Source organism: Ailuropoda melanoleuca, chromosome 7 (assembly GCF_002007445.2).
Source record: "Ailuropoda melanoleuca isolate Jingjing chromosome 7, ASM200744v2, whole genome shotgun sequence".
NCBI classification, from domain to species: domain Eukaryota; kingdom Metazoa; phylum Chordata; class Mammalia; order Carnivora; family Ursidae; genus Ailuropoda; species Ailuropoda melanoleuca.
The window spans coordinates 115,924,810-115,939,348 of NC_048224.1; positions in this window are offsets into that span (position 1 = coordinate 115,924,810).

The window sequence follows — 14,539 nt, forward strand, 5'->3', positions numbered from 1 at the left end:
TGCACCATGCAATACGTGCCCTCCTTAAAACCCATCACGGCCTATCCCAATCCCTCCCTCCCCTCTGAAGCCCTCAGTTTGTTTCCCAGAGTCCGCAGTCTCTCAAGGTTCATTCCCCCTTCTGTTTACCCCCCCTTCATTCTTCCCTTTAAATCTTTAATATAACAAAGATGATATGTACCTACAAACATGATAGGAACAAATATAACATGGTCATTTTTACAGTCTCTGGTCCTGAAATATGTTATGTATATGGCACATTCATATGTTCTTCAATCATATGGTCTACATAATACTGTCTAGTAAAAGCACGTTGCAAATCTAATGTATAGTGGAAAATACACATTTGTTAGGTAGAGATTGATCTGCTAATATTCATATAAAGACTGTATTTAAATTGCGCACTTACCCAAAGAGGGCATTTTAGCAATTCATAAGTTTCCAGCTCTAGTTGGCAATGCCCACAGCCTGACCTAATCAGCACTTTAAAGTTGTATCCAACTAAATCCTGCATAGGCATCTGTGCTAGCTTAAGCAGTATGTGTGGAATTATTTCTGGGTTATGTTTTCTTATGCATGGTTTAAATCTAAGAGCTATTATACAAGAATTCTCTACACAAAAGTGATTCTGATCAACTCTCTGCACTTATAAATCCTGCACAGTTGGGAGAGAAAATGGATGTTGTACAAAAGATTCAAATGACAACAGCTGCAGACAAGCTGTGCATCTGGCACATTCTGACTCTTGTTATAAGCACAGAGTACAAGTGACAATTGCTTTCCCTTAATCCTGTGATTGTGGTCTGTACAATTGGAATCATTTTTCCATAACTTTTGGACCTCCTACAGACATCTATGTCCCAAATTTCGTCTTTCATTGCATTATGTCATGGTATTGTAGCAGTATGCCGTGACCCTACAAATTGACATTTTATGTGCTGCCTCTGTATGCACTTAATATTGATAAAAGGAAAATTACTCATAACAGTAATAGAGTGAGACAGACAAAAGAAGAATTATTTATATAACAGCTACACTCAATTTTTAAAGTGGTGATATTTTTTCTTGTTAGTTTCAATTCAACAAATATTTATTATAGCCTACGCTATGGGTGAAAGCAAAAATGTAATCCCTGTATTCAAGGGGACAAAAATTACACATGAAAGATTGAAATATAACCCAGACAGTACTTCTGTGCTGAGATATTTGGTGCAAATATTGAGTTTTACAGGTGTTCTGAAATGAAGTGACTAAGGGCATTTATAAGGTAAATACACCTGCCTTTATGGTAACATTTCTCTTAGCCTATCACAATAGCTACAGTTATTGAGCACATACCACTTACCAGACACTATATATTAACTAATTTAATTATCCCAACTACATAGGAGTCATATAGTATTATTAGGGTATCAGGTCACAGATGAAAACCAGACTTTGGGGAGGTTAAATATGGCTCATTATTCCTTGCACTAAATGCAGAGGGGATTCAAGCCCAGGACACTATGATTCCAGAGTTCATTTTCTTAAGCCTTTCACCATCTTGCCTAATCAGGTGCTCTTGTGCACAATATGTGTCCTTCCCCCCGCCTTTACTGAGATATAACTGACATACTGAGATATGACTGACATTAAGTTTAAGATGTACAACATGTGAATTTGCTACACTTATATATTGCAAATATGATTACCACCGTAGTGTGAATTAACACCTCCAACACTTCACATAATTACCATCCTTTTTTGTCTGAAAGCATTTAAGATCTCTCTTCGAAACTTTCAAGTATATAGTACAGTATTGTTATCTATACTCACAATGCTGTATAATAGATTCCCAGAACTTAACAATGGAAATTTGTACCCTCATTCCCGCTCCCACTCACCCACTCCTTACCCTTGCCAGGCCCTGATAGTCGACGTTCTACTCTCTGTTTCTACAAGTTTGGCTTTTCCATAGCTGTTTTTTTATTTTTATTTTATTTATTTTTTCTCAACATTAGTAGAGAAATTTTACCACTTGGGACATTTTCCATGTCTGAGGAAAGTTTGGTTTCATGACTGGAAGAGGAGCTGTTACTGGCATCTGGTGGGTAGAAGCCAGAGGTGCAGCTAACCATCCTACACTGTACAGGACAGCTAGCTCCTGACCACAAAGGCTTATCCTGTCGAGAGTATCAAACAGCGCCAAGGAGACCTTGGTTAGATAATTCTTTATTCTGGAGGGGTATCTTGTGCGCCATTTTTTGGTTAGCCACACTCTGGCCTCTATATGTTATATTGCATTAGCATTCCCTACTGCAGTTATGACAACCAAAAATATCTGCAGACATTAACAAATATCCCCTGATGGGGGGGGTGGATAACATTGTTTGACAGACACTGCCCTGGAGTAGCTAGCTCACAGAAAAGTGAGGAAGACAGAGAATTAGCTTAGCCCAGACAGTCATATTTCGTGCAGCAAAAAGAGGAACAAACAAGGTTCTATTCCTGAAACAGAGCATCAGAAAGTTCATTTTGCCTAGGTCAGTTCATGGAGTCTTCACTATAATATGGCTATAAAGTGGATCTTTAGATAAATAGGGTAACAACAGTCAATAGACAAAAAGGGAAGTCATTTCATTCAAAGGGAGAAAGTCATGCAAAGTCATAGCAGAGGGTGGAAAATGTGGCAAATGCAGGACGCGAGGACCTGTTCATGTGGTTTATCAATAGAGTGAGAGCAGGTGTGATGGTAAATTTCATGTGTCAACTTCACTGGAGCACAGGATACCCAGCCACATAGCAAAACATCATTCTGGGTGTGTCTGTGAGGGTGTTTCTGGATTAATATTTGAATCAGTAGACTGAGTAAAGCCAGTTGTCCTCCCTAATGTGAGTGGACCTCATACAATCAATTGAAGACCTGAATAGAACAACAAGGCAAAGTAAGAGGAGATTTCTACCTTATTGCTTAGGCTGGGACGTTGCTCTTCTCCAGCCTTCAAACTCCTACTTAGACATTGTTTTTTCTTGTGTCTTGAGCCTGCTGTCTTTCAGAGTGAAACTTACGTCATCAACTCTCTTCAGACATTCACATTCAGAATAGTACTACACATCACCTCTCCTGGGGTCCCCAGACGTAATCACATAATCTTGTGAGTCAATTCCTTATAATGAATCTCTTTAAATCTCTCTCTCATTCTCTCTCTCTTTCTCTGTCACTATATATATTATAAATATCCTAATACATATATATATATAGTTGTTATAAAATAACTACAAGTGAGATTAAGAAACATACTTATTATGCCAAAGATACAGACGTAGTAAAGAGAAGGGCCATATGCACCCCAATGTTCATAGCTGCATTGTCCACAATAGCCAAATCATGGAAGGAGCCGAGATGCCCTTCAACAGATGACTGGATTAAGAAGCTGTGGTCCATATATACAATGGAATATTACTCAGCTATCAGAAAGAACGAATTCTCAACATTTGCTGCAACATGGACGGCACTGGAGGAGATAATGCTAAGTGAAATAAGTCAAGCAGAGAAATAAAATTAAAAAAAAAAAAAGAAACATACTTATTGAAGTATACACATCCTATTGATTCTATTTTTCTGGAGAAACTTCGGTAATGAAGGAAGTGAGAGATCATGTTGGAGAAAGAATGAGCAGGAGAATGAGGCTGGAGTCAGACTATTTGGGCCTCATGTAATGAGCTGAGATTTTAACTTATTTTTTAAATGATATTTTGAAATATTTTTCCTGAAGGAAACATGAGCTAATATAAATTTTTGATATGTTTGTTATTTTTCATGTGTTATTTGCCCAAATGAGGGATGCCAATAAAGGATTAGAAATGCTTGTTCATGAGTTTATTGGTTTGAGGAAAGGGTTTTGTTGACAGTGTAGAGTACAGCCAGGTTGGGGTGGGCTGGAGGCCTATGAATGAAAGCTCCTTTTGCTGGAGATGAGGCAGGAGATGATGGGTATGGGTTGCTAATCGTAGAATTAAGGAAGGTTGCTTAGACAAAGGGAACAACACACGGGATATGATCAAAATATTGGGGTCACAGTAACTCTTCCCTCTTCAACATTATATCATATAATTTACTCTTTGTGTTCCAACATGGCTTCTTGATTCAAAAAGATCCTGTGTAATGAATCGTTGAACACTACATCAAAAACTAATGATGTATTATATGTTGGCTAATTGAACATAATAATAATAAAAATAAATAAATAGAAGAAAAAGGTCATATTTACATTCTGTTTCATTTTCCTAAGAACAAAGGTAATTTGAGAAAGTCAACAATATATCTGTTTTCTTCACTTATCTCCTTCCAGACAGTTTCTAAACCATTCAGCTAACATTTAATGTAAATACATAAAATAAATATCTCCTTCTACTTTGTTTTTAGTGCCAAATATGAGTTTAAAGGAGTACTCCTGGGGCACCCAGTGGCACAGTTGGTTAAGCCTCCGATTTTTGGTTTCCGTTCAGTTTGTGATCTCAGGGTCCTGAGATGGAGCCTGCATCAGGCCACGTGCTCAGTGCAGAGTCTGTTTGAGATTCTCTCTTCCTTTCCCTGCCCCTCCTTGCTTGTGCACACTCTTTCTCTCTCTCTTTCTCTCTAAAATAAATAAATCTTTTTTTTTTTTAAATGAAAAAATAAAGGAACTCTCCTACCCCCAACTGAATACACAGGTCACTTGTTTCTTACACGGAGCAACTAGCTGCAGTTACATATTTGAAAAAGCCCTTGTGGGCGGGGAGTGGGGGGGCAGATTTTGTTTTCCCCTGGAAAAAAATTATGGTACTTTGATAACTAGGCAAATTATTAGGCCAATATCATCCATATTTCTGCCACGAACTGTATAACACGTTTCTAGTAGGAAAACAAACACTAGAGCTGAACGTTAGGAAGCAAGCAAGAAGGTTTTCGTTTTCTCTGTATTTTATCTGAGTTAATTGAGTGAGTCCAATAAAACCTTGGAGGCAATCATTCCTGAATTATTATATGCTCCCGACTACACCCGGGAGACACATCCACTGACAGAAATACAGGGGGCTGTGGAGCACTTCACTTAATTGGACCAATGTTATGAGCTAACATTAAGCTTTAGTATGACAGAGATTGTTTTGGCAATTCAGAAAATCTAAGATTTTTACTAACAGGTAAGTAAATAACTGTCTGAATCACAGTCCTCATGATCTTTAGAATGGCTCTAGGCAAAAATGTGAATTAAAAGTCTGTTTTAGCAGTTTTCACCTAGCCACCTATCATACTCCTCTTGGTAGAAAAGACTTAAACTGCTCTGTTTACAAATGTGCACAATTGAACATCAGTGTGTTACTTCTGTAAGTATAATGGTTTTTAACCTTATTTGTAGTTATAAAATAAAAGGTTCTGTTCAGTTTAAGAGACTCATGTTTTCGAAGCAGGCAGGTTAAACATTTAGCTGGCATAGGTATCTTTCAGCCTCCCCTGTCACTGTAGCTTGTGCCTTGCCTTCAGGCCTACCACAGAGCAGCGGCTTACTACGTAAGGCACAGGTGGATCATGATAGAATGTTATAGAGAAGAAGGGAGAAAGAGAAGAGGTTAATTAGATATTGCAGAGCTGTTAGTGCTCCTGGCAAGTTAGATAGAAACCGTACTTATGCCCTCCTGCATTCATCTTTTATTTTGGGCACGTCACTGATGCTGAGACTTGTGCTGTGTTTCTGGATTGGTGTATTGACCCTACTTGATTTCGGAGCAGGTATAGTATGTTGCTGAAATATGCATTTTTTATTTGACACTCTCTTCTGAATTATGATTCTGTAAGACACATTTAAAAAGGCAGGCTGTTTATGAGAAACTATACATATACATACACACACACACATAAAGAAATATATATGTATTTCTTCCTGAAATCATGTAATCATGTGAGAGTATAAATGTTTAATAAGTTTTGTAACAACAGTGATAATTCATTCTAATATACAGCAGAATCTGAAAGAATGTCATTTCAGACTAAACTTGAGAACCATATAACAAAGCATTTAATGCAGATCCATGGCCTATCTCTGACCAAGGAGGAGAAAATATCCTCTTACAATGCACCAAAGTCTTGTCTTGTTTTCATTCTTTATAAAAGCTGACATATCAAATAAAGTTCAATCAGGAAATGTGAAAGGAATTAATCAATTTTACTTTTATAGGGAATAGGAGATAACTTCAATACTTCCTCATCCCCCAGGCTGAAGTTTTAAATGTTTAGCTAATTTAAATGTTAATGCTGTTATCCAATAAAAAGAACCAAGTTTCCATTGAGAAAGAGCTGAATCTAGGACTGGGGCAGGAAATATAAAAGGTGAGCCATGAACATTTTCTGATAGTAGGAGTGAAGAAGTGTTTAAAAAAACACAAATGATTGGACTATGTCAAAGGGACACAGAAGTTAAGTGAAAGAGCTTCCAATGTCCAAATCAGAAAAAATTAGTAACAAAGTAAATAAAATATTATCAAATTTTAATCTACAGTATGAATATCTATAGATCCATACTGATATAAATACATACTTGAATAAATAAAGTGATGGGGAGTAATAGACAAATCTACCATGAAGAAATATTTCAAATAATTTGTATAGATATTTCCCCATCAAAGAGATGGAGTGCAGATCCTCACATCTTTAGTGAAGACTACACATAATGACATTGTTCCAAAGAGAATAGTATGCAAATGGGCAGAAGAGTAACTATAGAGTGGAGAAATTTGACAAATACTATGTTAACCAGGTGGTTAAGTTTTATATGAACAGTGATAAGTTAAGTTGATGCATACACCCTTGATAGGACATGATGAGAATACTTTACTTCAGTGGTCTTTCATCACAAAGTCATAGCCTCAGTCAAATCATGAGTAAAATATCAGGCAAATCCTAATTGAAGGATGTTCTGCAAGATACTTGACAAGGATTCTGTAAGCTGTCCAGATTCCCCAAAACAAGAGAAGTCTGAGAAATTGTCATAGCCAACTGAAATGTAAGGGGACATAGTGGTACCTTGCATGGAATCTTGTACTTGGAAAGGGACATTAGGTAAACACTAAGGAAATTTGGTTAAATTGTGGGCTTGATTTATCAATATTCATTCATTAATTATAACATGTTAGGCTAAGGAAAACTAAGTGTGAGATATATGGAAACTCTGGACTTATATTTGCATTTTTTCCCTAAAAAATCTAAAATGATTCTGAAAGAAAAAGTTCATTAAAAATTAAAATGCAATTAAATTTTGGTTCTTCAATCATAATAACCACAATTCACATGCTTAATATCTACCTGTAGCCGTGAATATTGTATTGGATAGCCCAGATATAAAACATGGCCTTCATTGTACAATTGTATTTAGTCCTCTGGGCAGTGTTGTTCTAGACTTCTATTTCAGCCTGTTTCTTCTCTCTTTTCACTAACCCAACCTCCATACTAAGGTTTAAAGTTCTAGATCTAGGGATGAAAATACTAGAAGAGATATGCCTGGTTTTCCTTTGTTCTTTTCACATTTCAGATATTTACATTTAATAGTCTTAGTTAAAAATTTAAAACATCTGGTCTTATTATTTTTATAATTAATTATTATTTTTAAAAGTATATTTGGTGTCCAACAAATGTTATGAAGGGAAGAAAAGATTTTCAAAATATATTTAAATACCTTTCCATTGGTCTCTAAGAAATTTGGTATTATATTTGCCCAAAGGTTATGACACCTCTGGGAATTTTGCTTATTGGCACAGAACTGTGTATCTTCATCTAGCAGATTCTGAAGTAAGTAAGTAAATAAGTAGGTAAATAAATAAATAAAAAATAAAATTCTGATGCAATAGTGTCTATCATGTTTATTATACATAAAATATCTCCTATTTCATCCTGAAATAAAATCCTGAACCATACATGATATTAGCACAAATTTGGCCACCCACAGTCTTAATTCATACAGTCTAGATGTCATACTCCAAGTATAACTGAAACCCCGGGCTCCCATCGTTTCTGAATGCTTCTTTAGAGGATTTAGAGGCATTTCTTTCGAGGAAATTTCTTTAAAGGAAAATATGTTTTCATCCTTATGAGAGGCATAAAAACAAAGAAATGCCAAAAGAAAACACCGTAAAAACGTATGTTTATTTATTATACTTCTAAATCAATAGAAGTCAGAACAATCTTTTAATTTGTAATGAAAAAAATAAGTTCTTTACATAAAATCTTTTAATTTGTAATGAAAAAAATAAGTTCTTTACATAATAAGTTCTTTACATATGTTTATTTATTATACTTCTAAATCCATAGAAGTCAGAACAATCTTTTAATTTGTAATGAAAAAAAAGTTCTTTACATAAAATCTTTTAATTTGTAATGAAAAAAATAAGTTCTTTACATAAGTTCTTTACATAATGTTTATTTATTATACTTCTAAATCAATAGAAGTCAGAACAATCTTTTAATTTGTAATGAAAAAAATAAGTTCTTTACATAAAAGCGGCATTCTCCATTGAAGTATGATTGTCAGTAATAATCTGCTCCTTGAAACTATGAATTATTTTCAATATAAAATTTTCTTTAAGAATCATTCCTAAAATTTCTTATTTTCTTTTACAGAAGTTCACGTTGTCCCATGAGAGCTTCCTTATAATTCCAGGAATACACATTGTGGTTGTATTCATTAAATTAGAGTACTTTGGTCTAAAACCAAAATAGGAATTATTTTCAGGTGTTTATATAACCTTTTGAGTTAAATATTATAATTCAATACTTTATAAAATTTATTGCATCATCAATTCCACATACAACTATTTTATATGGGTTTTGAGGCTTCTGTTTGCTGAAGGTTATAGGACATTTATGTATCTTGGTGATTAATGATTAAGTTTGATTGGGTCATTACTGTGCACATTCCAAACTGTGCCTGTCTGGTGAATTGCAGCGCTTGCTTCATAACACGTGTCTGGCTGGGATTTCCTGAAGGGCTTCCTAGAAGAGAACTTAGGCTAAAGGAAAACTTGAGCATATATAATTTGATCCAGTAAAACCGTCTCACACCTCACAAAAGGCACAGGAGTGTTCATAGACAGTGTTATCTGCCACTCTGAAATATGTCTAGCTTAGCTCCATAAATTAGTGAATAGATTCTACAGAAAGGACCATTTGTTAAATTAAGAATAACCTTTTCCTTTGACCTCTCTAAGACATTGGCAGGGTTAGGACTTGTTTCAGTATTTTTTAAAAAGATATTAGGGGGAAAAAAGTCAGGAAAAAGTCATTATTTATGGGCAAGATTCCAGTTCATTTTTGGTGGTAGTGGGGTGATGATGGCCAGTGGTGATGTAAACATGTGTGAAAGTGAAGGACTTGGAGAGACAGGCAAGATGCAGCAGTGGTACTAGAAACCTACAGTGGCTGATAGTATAGGCTTTGGGGCTATGAAACATACCCTGGAACATCTCAAAATATTTGAAGGGAACTTTGAAATGAAAGGAAGTCCCTATTTCAAATGAATTTCAGTCACTGTTATTGTATTATGTTGTGTGCCTTCTAGCTGATGAAGAAAACAAAACAAAACTGGTGTACAGAGATAGGATGTTATAGGAATATTGCATTTTGAACCAAAAAATACTAAACACATCTAACACCTTATAACATAAGAGATGATTTTATAGGCTTTTTTTTTTAACATAGAAGAGTTAATTTGGGATTAAATATACATCTTTACTTTCACCACTTATGGTTTCTTAAATAAGAGAAGGATGCAGGGTTTCAACACACTGTATTTTCCATAGTAAGTTTGTTTTGCTACTCTTTTTATACATACCGAGCTAAAGATCAGTTACTTTGTTGTCTGTTCAAGGAAATAAAGATGAAATCAGCAGCAGGGTCCAATATTGTAAATTGCCCCATTGTATCTTTACTTCAAAATGGACTAATAGGATAAAATATATTCCACCTTTTCTTTCTGGTTTAGTAAAGATACATGACTTCCCTGTAGGAAACTTACAAAGAAAATGAAATCGTTGACATAACCTAGGGTGCCTCAACTGGATGTAATAGTGCTTTAAATTGAGTTTTTGGTTTTCCTCTCTTATTTTGTATTACTTGAAGATTTTCATTCTCAATTTGTCACCCACGTGGGAGGGAGGAAAAATGAAGAGTGCTGAAACATGGGGCTATTTTCATTATCACACCAGACATTCAATGGGATCTCTGTGTTCCTCCTTCCTTTATATCCTTTACTACCAGGGATCCTTACAAGCCCCAGGTTAACTTTCTCAGGGAAGGTAATTAAAGGAACTGGTGGCTGTTCTCTGTCCATGGAGAGATAAGTATATAATCAGTGGTTCAACAATAGAATGATACAGGCCCATTTTAGCAGGTGATTTAAACACAACAACTGTTGGGAGTCTAAGAAATAGATCCCCCAAATGAATGTGATTTCAGTAACTGTTCCATCAACCCATGATTTCAAAAAGTCGAGTAGGGAGTCAATATTGTTTTTCAAGATATTTTCATGTTTGAGTTACTTGCTGAATGTGCTATGTTACCTAAAGTTTATTTTTCTTTTTTTGAGGTTAGAAGGTTATACGCAAGCCTCCAAAATGTTTGTTTTGTTTGTAGTTTGTATCTTGTGTTTTTCCAGGAGGTGGTGTGTATCATTCTCTCACATTCATAGTATCAGGAATAATGTTTTATAATTAAACAAGAAACTCAGTGGTTTTATTTTCCTTTATTTTTATGTTATGTTTTCCTTCCACCTAGGACTTCTTAAAGAGGGACACAACATATTGTCATAAGGACAAAATAAATCCCTTTAATTTTTAAATGTAGAGTTAAGGACTACTTCTGTCACTCACAAGCCTTATGGTCATGAGGAAAGTCATTTTATCTGTCGGAATTTATTTTGTTTTCATCTAGTGAAAATTAGTGCACATATCAGCTTTCATCACTAAATTGAGTATCAAGGTAACTTTGTAAACAACAGTGCTTATAATATATAAAGATTAATACTACAGCTGACACACCAGCTCCAAAGAGAACACCTTCAAATCTGTTTTCTTTTGCTCAGTCAAGGTCGTAAAAATTACATAATTGCTTCCACTTTCAGTTCCAAAACGTAAAGAGCTTGGAAGTCATTACTTCCACCTTGGTCACAGGACAAACTACCACTCTGAAACTTGGATTTAGAAAGGTACAGCTGGGATCTGCTTACCTAGAGCAGAAGCCGATGAAGCCATATGCTGGTAGGGACACTTACATGGTAGTGTTGATGAATAGCCGAGGCTGAGTGTGCACTAGTGTGAAAATGAGAAATGTATGAGGACTGCAGTCTTGGTGTGGGGAGGAGCTCACACTTGCTTGGGCTTTGCCTCCTGCAACTCACGGTGAAGAAACTGATACAGTCTACTCGTGACTCTGGAGGGGAGTAAAAGTAATCCTGGTTGACACATGTGCAGGTTCTTCTGCAGAGCAGAAGGGACAGACTTCATGAGGGACAGACTTTTCTAGAGATCTTCCCCACAGATGTAGGAGTGTATTTCTCTCACTCCAACCCCCTTTAGCCCTCATATGTCACCAAGAGGAGGAAAGACAGAAAGCTGTACAATAAGAAAAATTTGTGAAGCCCAGAGACATATGCCCATCAACAGCTGTGATCTAATTAGAAGACAATAAGATAATCCTCTTCTCCCAAACATTTGCCAATTACCAACAGGACTCCAGTATAATCATAGTGGATTGCAGCTGAAAGAGTGGCAAGAGGCAGACTTAACGAGAGAAGCAGTACTTAGGAAACGTCAAAGTCAGGAGGGAAGAATGAGGACACTAGAGAAATTTGAAGTCTCTGACACTTGTAACTACAACATGAAGAAGAACAAAACTCACCTTTTAGCCAAATGAACATAAATCCCCATACTGGAGTTCTGTGTACCACAGTTCCTATTACCTGATACAGCATATCCAACTTTCAAGAGAAAGCTACGATGCCCACTAAAAGGCCACACGAAACACAAACCCGGTCTGAAGATGCAAAGCCAGCCCCAGAACCAGCCTCACAAATGACATAAATGTTGTAACGATCAAACAGGGAATTTAAAATAATTACAGTGAATGTGCTAAGGCTTATAGTTGGTCAAGTAGAGAAGGTAGAGGAATCAGTGGGTACTAGAAGTAGAGAAATTGAAATTCCATGAGAGTTAAAAGGTTATATTAGAATTTTAAAAATACTGTAACGAATGAACAGTGTCTTTGATAGGCTCATCAGTTGCTGGATCTTAGGATGAGAGTGTTCTGTTTTGGTTAGGAACCTCCAAACTGTCTTTCCAAGTGTCTGTACCATTTTACATTTCTACCGGCAATGAATGAGACTTCCTGTTGCGCCATATCCTCACTAGCATTGGCTGTCGTCAGTGTTCCTGAATTTGGCCGTTCTAACGTGTGTACCAGTACCTCATTGTTGTTTTAACTGACATTTCCCTAGTGAAATATGATGTAGAAAATCTTTTCATGCTTTATTTGCCATCTTCTTTGAGGAGATGTCTGCAAAAGTCCCTGGCTCATTTTTAGATCAAGTTGTTTGTTTTCTTATTGTTGAATATTAAGAGCTCTTTGTAAACTTTGGATAACAATCCTGTGTCAGATTTGTCTTTTACAAATATTTTCTCCCAGACTGTAGCTTGTCTTCTCATTCTGTTGACATTGTTTTTCATAGAACATAAGTTTTTCATTTAATGAAGTTCATATTATCAATTATTTCTTTCATTGTCCATGCTTTTGGTATTATATCTAAAAAGTCATCACCATGCCCAAATTTATCTATGTTTTTTTAATGTTATAATTTACGAATGCTATAGTTTTACATTTTACATTTAGGTGTGTGATCCATTTCCAGTTAATTTTTGTGAAGAGTGTAAGGTCCGTGCCTGGATACATTTTTTGTCATGTGGATGTTCAGATGTTCCAGCACTATTTGTTAAAAAGGCTGTCTCTGCTCCATTGTATTGGCTTGCTCCTTTGTCAAACATCAGTTGACTACCTTTATGTGGGTTGATTTCCTGGCTCTCTGTTCTGTTCCATTGATCTATTTATCTATTTCTTTCCCAATACCACACTGTCTTTGTATATATAAATCTTTGAGCTGTAAGAAATACCCCATTAAAATTTAAGTTAATTATCTTTTGGTTTAGATTAATTTATTATTATTTTTTATAGATTTATTTAGTTATTTGAGAGAGAAAGGGTGCATGTGAGCAGGGGTGGGGGGTGGGCAGAGGAAGAGAACCTCAAGCAGATTCCCCACTGAGTGCAGAGCCCTACATGGGGCTCTATCTCAGGACCCATGAGATCATGACCTGAGCCTAAACCAAGAGTTGGGCACTTAACTCACTGAGCCACCCAGGTGCCCCAATACTAAAATATTTTAAATACCAACATATGTAAGAAGCTATAAAATAGATCATTTAAAAATACCTTTTCACATGTACTATTTGGGCAAATAGCAAAGTCTATCTTAATTTGTATAGTTTTCAAAATTAAATTAATTCTAATTTGTAAAGGCTCTCTATAAGTCTAAGATTTTCATGTTTCACAAACTCCAAGTATTCTTTATACATCAGTGTTTTACTATTATGAGATAGTTGTGTCTGAATGTCCAGAAATACCAATGTAATTTTATGTCTGGATTTTTTTTCTCCCCTTCTGTTTCATGGATTACAAAATATCAAATATATCATGGGATATAACTGAAATGAATCAAATTCTGGTGTCCCAACACAAAAACTAAAAAGGACACTACTTTTCTTTTAATCAGCATTAGGGTAAGCAAGGAGCACACATGCACTAAAAATCAATGGAGACAGGCTCCTAACACTGAGCTGACAGCCAGAATTTGCTCAGCCATCTCTATCTGCTGTTATCATCCCTTTCCATGTGTTTTGTTGTTGTTGTTAAAACAAGCAGGCCCAAGGAATTCCTGAAATTCTTTTACTCTTAAATTTGTAGACTGTAAGTCAATGCAGTGTTCTTCGAACTGCCTGAAATTAGGAGCTCAGAATTTGAAAGTAGGAAAGAATGTTTGTATTTGGGGATTTAATGAAGAAGAATGTTGACTAGAATGCTCTAAAGCAATTTGGAGGTAGATAACGGTTGAGAAAAGAGAAGACGCCACTTTAAAATTCCTTTATGGATGGAAATGATGAGATATTGGGGAACCAGAATTCCTATGCCCTCAGAGGTCCTTCTAGCTAGACTAAGAAACAGATTGACATGAGACAGATTAACAAGAGAAAATCAAATTTAATAACATACATAGGGGGAATCCACATAGACATGGGAATTTCAAAGACAGGCAAAATGAGGTATATATGTCATTCTGAACTAAGGAGAAGGGTATGGGGGCATGGAACTTCAAAGGAATGCACTTCACAGGGAATAAGAAGACCAGCTGTTTGGTAATTACATGTTTGCGCTACCATACAGATGGGTCACTCAGATAAAAATTCATCTCCGTTACTAACCCTTGCT